Source organism: Mandrillus leucophaeus, unplaced genomic scaffold (genome assembly GCF_000951045.1).
Source record: "Mandrillus leucophaeus isolate KB7577 unplaced genomic scaffold, Mleu.le_1.0 Scaffold391, whole genome shotgun sequence".
Lineage (NCBI taxonomy): Eukaryota > Metazoa > Chordata > Mammalia > Primates > Cercopithecidae > Mandrillus > Mandrillus leucophaeus.
Genome location: NW_012104154.1, coordinates 893,510 through 901,288, shown reverse-complemented (window position 1 = coordinate 901,288; position 7,779 = coordinate 893,510). Strand labels below are relative to the sequence as shown.

The following is a 7,779-nucleotide window of genomic DNA, read 5'->3' as shown; positions in this document are numbered from 1 at the left end:
CTGATACTCTGGGGGCCATGTGAGGCTTGGCAATTGGATGCTTGGAGCCAATCCTTTTTGACTCACAAAACTTTTGTGGGAATGTGGCATAATTTAATTGAGCTAACAAAGCTCATTACCAGAAAGATTTGGGGAAGGACTGGCCAAGGACAGGTAAGATAAAGCCTCACCAGGAAAGAGAAGGAAGGAAATCATAACAAAACAAAACAAAACCAAAATGAAACACAGTTCCTGCCTTCATTCGGAACTAACTTGTTCCTGACCTGCAGCCTAAGCTGGAGCCCTGGTCCCTGTGCTCTGCCAGAGGAAGCCCGTGAGCTAGGGCAGAGCAGATACTGGCTCTGATTCCAATGCCAACACCCCTGACAAGCATGGACACTGAGCAGCCTGCACATGCAGGAATCCAAAATCTGGCTCTGGCCTGACTGACAGTCAAGGAAAGAAAGAAGTGACAACAGAATTTAATACTGGATAAGTACAGAGATACCCTGCTTTATTGCACTTTGTAGATACTGCATTTTTTATGGAGGCTTATTTTGAGGCAACCCTGCATCAAGCAAGTCTATTGATTAGCACCATTTTCCCAACAGCATATGCTCATTTTGCACCACACTTGGCACTTGGTAATTCTCACAATGTTTCAAACCTTTTCATTTTTATATCTGTTATGGTGACCTGTAATCAATGATCTTTGAAGTCACTGTTATAATTGTTTTGGAGGCACCACAAACTGCACCCGTATAAGATGGCGAATCTAATCAATACACGTAGTGTGTGTTCTGATTGTTTCACAGACTGGCCATTCCCCCATCTCTTTCTTTCTCCTCAGGCCTCCTGATTCCCTGAGACAAAGGAATAGTAAAACTAGGCCAATTAAATCCTACAATGGTCTCTAAATGCTCAAATAAAAGGAAGAGTCCCATAATTCTCACTTTAAATCAAAGCTAGAAATGATGAAGCTTAGTGAAGAAGGCCTGTCTAAAACTGAGATAGGCTGAAAGTGAGGCCTCTTGCACCAAATGGTTAGCCAAATTGTAAGTGCAGAGAAAAAGTCGTTGAAGGAAATTTAAAGTGCTACTTCAGTGAACACACATATGATAAGAAAATGAAACAGCCTTATTGCTGGTGTGGAGAAAGTTTTGTGACCTGGATAGATCAAACAAGGCAAAATATTCCCTTAAGCCAAAGCCTAATCCAGAGGAAGGCCCCAATTCTCTTTAATTCTAGAGTTAGAAGCCTGAAGGAGGTGAGGAAGCTGCAGAAGAAAAGTTGGAAGCTAGCAAATGTTGGTTCACGAGGATTAAGGAAAGAAGCCATCTTCATAACATAAAAGTGCAAGGTGAAGTAGCAAGTGCTGATGTAGAAGCTGCAGCAAATTATCCAAAAGATCCAGCTAGGATTACTGATGAAGGTGGCAGTTCTAAGCAACAGATTTTCAATGTAGACAAAACAGCTTTCCATTGTGAAAAGATGCCATCTAGGACCTTCTTAGCTAGAGAGGAGAAGTCAAGGCCTGGCTTCAAAGCTTCAAAGGACAGGCTGACTCTCTTGTTAGGGACTAGTGCAGGTGGTGACTTTAAGTTGAAGCCAATGCTCATTTAGTATTTCCAAAGTCCCAGGGCCCTTAAGAACTAGGCTAAATCAACTCTGCCTGTGCTCTGTACATGGAACAACAACACCTGGATGGCTGCTTATCTGGTTTACACCATGGCTGACTGAATATTTTAAACCCACTGTTGAGACCTACTGCTCAGAAAAAAACAAAAAAAGTTCTTTCAAAATATTACCACTCATTGACAGTGAACCCAATCACCCAAGAGCTCTCATAGAGAGTAACAAGGAGGTTAATGTATTCACGCTTGCTAATACAACCATCATTCTTTTTTCTTCTTTCCAGCTTTTAGGTTCAAGGGGTACATGTGCAGGTTTATTACGTGGGTAAATTGCACGTCACAGGGGTTTGGTATACAGATAATTTTGTCACCCAGGTAATCATCATAATAGCCAACAGGTAGTTTCTTAATCCTTACCCTCCTCCCACCCTCTTCCTTCGAGTAAGACCTGGTGTCTATTGTTCCCTTCTTTGTGTCAATGTGTGCTCAAAGTTGAGCTCCCACTTGTGAGAACACATGGTATTTGGTTTTCTGTTCCTGAATTAAATTGCTTAGGATGATGACCTCTAGCTACATCCATGTTGCTGCTAAAGACATTATTTCATTCTTTTTTATGGCTGCATAGTATTCCATGGTGTAAATGTAGCACATTTTGTTAATCCATTCCACCATTGATGGGCACCTGGGTAAATTCCGTGTCTTTGCTATTGTGAACAGTGCTATGATGAATGTATGTGTGCATGTGTCTTTATGGTAGAACAATTTGTATGCCCTTGCGTATATACTCAGTAATGGGATTGCTGGGTTGAATGATAATTCCAAGTTGTTTGAGAAATCTCCACACTGCTTTCCACAGTGGCTGAACTAATTTACATTCCCACCAGTGGTGTATGTATTCCCTTTTTTCTACAACCTTGCCAGTATCTGTTATTGTTTGACTTTTAAGAAAAGCAGTTCTGACTGCTGTGAGATGGTATCTCATTGTGGTTTTGATTTGCATTTCCCTAATGATTAGTGATATTGGGGCATTTGCTCTCATATGCTTGTTAGTCATGTGTATTCTTCTTTTGAGATGTGTCTGTTCGTATCCTTTGCCCACTTTTTTTGCTTATTGATTTGTTTAAGTACCCTATAGATTCGGATATTAGATGTTTGTTGGATGCATGGTTTGCAAATATTTTTTCCCCATTCTGTAGGTTGCCTATTTTCTCTCTTGATGGTTTCCTTTGCTGTGCAGAAACTCTTTAGTTTAATTAGGTCCTATTTGTTAATTGTTTGTTGTTGTTGTTGCAATTGCTTTTAGAATCTTCATCATGAATTTTTTGTCAGGGGTGATGACCAGAATTGTATTTAATAGGTTTTCTTGTAGGGTTTTTATAGTTTTCAGTTTTACATTTAAGTCTTTAATCCATCTTGAGTTCATTTTGGTATATAGTGAAAGATAGGAGTCTAGTTTCAATCTTCTGCATATGGCTAACCAGTTATCCCAGCATCAATTATTGAATAAGAAGTCCTTTTCCCAGTGCTTGTTATTACCAGCTTTGTTGAAGATCAGATGGTTGTAAGTGTGGGGCTTTATTTCTGGGCTCTCTAGCTTGTTTCATTGGTCTATATATCTGTTTCTTTACCGGTAGCATGTTGCTTTAGTTACTGCAGCCTTGTAGTAGTATAGTTTGAAGTCGAGTAGTGTGATGCCTCCAGCTTTGTTCTTTTTGCTTAGGATTAGTCTGGCTATTTGGGCTCTTTTTTGGTTCCAAATGAATTTTAGAATAGTTTTTTCCTAATTCTGTGAAAAAAACATCATTGGTAGTGTGATAGGAATAGAACAGAATCGGTAAATTGCTTTAGGCAGTATGGCCGTTTTAACAATATTGATTGTTTCCATCCATGAGCATGGAATGCTTTTCCATTTGTTTGTGTCATCTTTGATTTCTTTCAGCAGTGTTTTATAATTCTATTGTAGAAATCTTTCACCTTTCTGATTGGCTAGGTATCAGAAATAAAATACCTAGGTGTTTTATTCTTTTTGTGGCTATTATCAATGGGAGCGTGTCCTTGATTTAGCTCTCAGCTTGGATGTTATTGGTGTATATAAATGCTGCTGGTTTTTGGACATTGCTTTTGTATCTGGAAACTTTGCTGAAGTTTTAAAATCAGATTTAGGAGCCTTTGGGGAGAGACTATGGGGTTTTCTGGATATATAATTATATTGTCTCCAAAGAGAGATAGATTGACTTTCTGTCTTCCTATTTGGATGCCTTTTATTTCTTTCTCTTGACTGATCGTGCTGGCCAGGAGTTCCAGTACTATGCTGAATAGGAGTGGTGAAAGTGGACATCATTGTCTTGCTCCAGTTCTCAGAGAAAATGTTTCCAGCTTTTGCCCATTCAGTAAAATGTTGGCTGTTGTTATTGTTCATTCCATTTTGTATGTTGTCTGTTTACTCTGTTGATAGTTTCTTTTGCTGCAACATCATTCTTTCTTATGATGTTTGCCCATGCTATTTTGAGGTACATTCCTTCAATGCCTAGTTTGCAGAACCACCATTCTGCAGCCCACGGATCAAGAAATAATTTGAACTTTCAAGTCTTATTGTTTAAGAAATGCATTAGGTAAGGCCACAGCTGTCATAGATAGTGATTCCTCCGATGTATCTGGGCCAAGTAAATTGAAAACCTTCTGGAAGGGATTAACCATTTTCGATGTCATTAAGAACATTTGCAATTCATGAAAGGCGGTCAAGATAGTGACATTCTCAGAAGTTTGGAAGAAGTTGGTTCCAGCTCTCACAAATGACTTTGAAAGGTTTAACACTTCAGTGGAAGAAGTCACTGCACATGTGATGGAAACAGCAAGAGAACTAGAACTAGAAGTGGAGCCTGAAGATGTGACTGAATTGCTGCAATCTCATGATCAAACTTGAATGGATGAGGAGTTGCTTCTTATGGATGAGCAAAGAAAGTGGCTTCTTGAAATGGATTCTACTCCTGGTGAAGATGCTGTGAACATTGTTGAAGTGACAACAAAGGACTTAAAATATTACATAAATGTAGTTGATAAAGCAGCAGTAGGGTTTGAGAGGATTGACTCCAATTTTGAAAGAAGTTCTACTGTGGGTATAATGCTGTCTAACAGCCTCACATGCTATAGAGAAGTCTTTTGTGAAAGGAAAAGTCAATCAATGTGGCGAACTTCATTGCTGTCTTATTTTAAGAAATTGACACAGCCACCCCAGCCTTCAGCAATCATCAACATCAAGGCAAGACCCTCCATTAGCAACAAGATTATGGCTCGCTGAAGGCTCAGATGATCGTTAGCATTTTTTAGAAATAAAGTATTTTTAAATTAAGGTATGTACATTTTTTTAGACATAACGCTATTGCATGCTTAAGAGACTATAGCACAGTGTAAACATAATGTTTGTATGCATTGGAAAACCAAAATATTAGTGTAACTAGCCATATTCTGATATTTGCTTTATTGCAGTTATCTAGAACCAAACCTGAAATATTTCTGAGGTATATTTGCAACCTTCTCAAAAAATGTAAACCTTAAACTCTGAATTTGAGTTACAGGAAACCAGAGACACATATATACTTACATATGTACATTAATTCAGATTTATTGAAGACCGAGTTGTTCTGCATATATTAAAGTTCCAAGTGGCATTAAATTTCATTTAGACATTAAGCATTTTTGAAATGAATGTTTATAAGCCATATCATACTTTTCCTTCTCTTTTTAAAAAGTGTTTTCTGAAAACAACTTGACCTTTTGCTTAATGACTTAGCATTTTTTCCCCAGGAGAGGTGCCTGACGAGCTCCCAGTCCTGTGGTTCAGGGCAGGCTCTGGAACACTCACAGAGGAGACTCCTCTGAGAAACCGAGGTTTCTCTCCAAGTCATGATCTGTTCTGCCCAGGATGCTCCCCTGACACACACACTGAAAAACTGAGCACCTGGAGAGCAACACCAAAATCCCACGGCCAATAATGGGCAACCCAATCAGGTGACAAGTTATTCCCAGACCCTAAAATGCACGCGGTGGTGACAGGGCACCAACAACCAGAGTCCCAGGAATTGACATCCGAGAGGGAGGAGATGGGGGGAAGGTAATGAGGCAGAGCCCAGCCACCTAAGGCAAGAGACCCCAAATCAGCTAACCAGAGAGGGCGGCTGGTGGATTGAGAACAGCGACTGCAATCATGCTGAGTGAGCCCGTGACCCTGCCTTAGGTGACACCAGGCGATGCATGGTTCCTACCATCAGGTCAGATGATACCGGGTGACATGCAGGCACTTTGACCATCCTAATAGTCCAAGAGGTAGTGGAGCCATTAGAATCAGCTCGGCCTCCAGATGTGCCTCTGCATCCCTGGGTCAGCGTGAAGGTGCAGAAGCTGTGGTTCTGCACAGGAGATCATTTGAGAAGGCCAAGACCTCACCTAAACTCTTTAAATGAGGGCCTCTGGGGCGGAGCCCGAGGCCTGATGATTTCTTCATGCTCCCAGGGTAAGTCCAGAAGTAGTTAAAGTTGAGGACCACTTTGGTGAGGGAGAAAAAAGCATACTTTTTGAGGACTCTTCCCAAATAAGATTCTTTTTTCCTCTGATTTGTTACTATTTGTTAGCATCTGTGAGTGAAAGGGATGTGAGGGTTTGATTTGGCCTAAATTTCCCTTTAGAAAATTCCCTTTGGGAAGAAAAAAGGCTCTGATCACCAACCAAAGGCCATGTATTCTAGTCTCGGCCCCTACCACTTGCTGGGGTCCTCTGGGGAGCTGTGGAAAGTTCTGGCATCCTGCCCCACCTCCGAAGGCTCTGCTGTGTTCATCTTGGGTTCTAGATGCCCCCTAGGGTGGTCATGTGCAGTCAGGGTACCCTGGACTCCAGCCAGCCTCAGTAAGCCTTTGCAGGGCAGGACACTTTTGCCCCTGTGTGCAAGTCGTTGCTTCATGTAATTTGCATAAATACACACTCTTTTCTACCCAAGGTTAATCTTTTTAATTAGTTAAGCTGCTATGTTGTAGGAAACAAGCACTGACCCTTAAGTAGATAATTGGCACAATTGAAACAATTAAATGGTTTTCCCCAGGACAACATTCAGCAAAGCCATTCTTGCTGGAGAAGGAACAGCACAAAACAGCTGGAAGGAAATTGTGGCATGCATGAGAGATAACTTGTCTGTGTTTGCAGTCTACTGAGATCCCCGCTGCAAGAAGAGGCAGGATTTTCACTTGCTTCTTGACCCATCTCTGTTGTCCAGAATCTAGGACTGGTGACAAGAGAAGCGGACGTGATCTGCACAAGCTGGTGCAGCTGGGTCGGGAGTTGCTCTTCCGGGACAGGTGGGGAAGGGTGCTGGCGGGGAGGGAGGAGGAGAGAGGTTTTAGGGGAGGAGTGCTGAGCAGTCAGGAACCTGTAAGGTCACATTTCTTTCAGGTATTCTTTCTAGGTGTACTGAATGGGAACATTGTCTGTCATCCCTAGACTGCCTTAAAGACCTAAACTGCTTCCATTTGTCTTTGGTTGTTGGACTCAAGTTTCTAATACACCTGGTGACACAGAGCACAGCTCTGTGTTTTTATGGGTTGCTTAATTCAAGACCTGGATGAAGGAAGCCTGAACCCATGTTTGTGCAAAAGCCTAAGGGTGTACAGCAGGGATGCTCAAACTTTTGCTTTTATAAGAACCCACTTTTATATTAACTAGGTTTTTGAGTATGAGAAGAAATGCTTGAACATGGAAATGAGAAGTTCTAACTGTAGGATGGAGTTTACAGTGAATATGAACCTCCCTCCCCGCCTCCAATCCCACAGCCGCTTCCATCTGTACTCACACCTGTAATCCCAGCCCTTTGGGAGGCTGAGGCAGGTGGATCGCTTGAGGTCAAGCGTTCGTGACCAGCCTGGCCAACATGGTGAAACCCTATCTCTACCAAAAATACAAAAATTAGCCAGGCATGGTGGCGCACACCTGTAATCCCAGCTACTTGGGAGGCTGAGGCAGGAGAGTCGCTTGTACCTGGGAGGCAGAGGTTGCAGTGAGATGAGATTGCACCACTGCACTCCAGCCTGGGCGACAGAGAGAGACTCCGTCACAAAATAAACAAACAAACAAACAAATAAACTGCGAAAGAACGAAAAGCGTTTCCAATTATCAGAAAGGA

General features: G+C 41.7%; 1 long non-coding RNA gene across 1 annotated transcript; it reads left to right on the top strand.

Annotated features, from left to right (window-relative positions):
- The first annotated feature begins 5,499 nt into the window (after positions 1-5,499).
- LOC105547541 lies at positions 5,500-7,131 on the top strand. The gene is made up of 2 exons (XR_001007234.1): positions 5,500-5,621; positions 6,706-7,131. It is a non-coding gene; the product is annotated as an uncharacterized LOC105547541 (long non-coding RNA).
- The last annotated feature ends 648 nt before the right edge of the window (positions 7,132-7,779 follow it).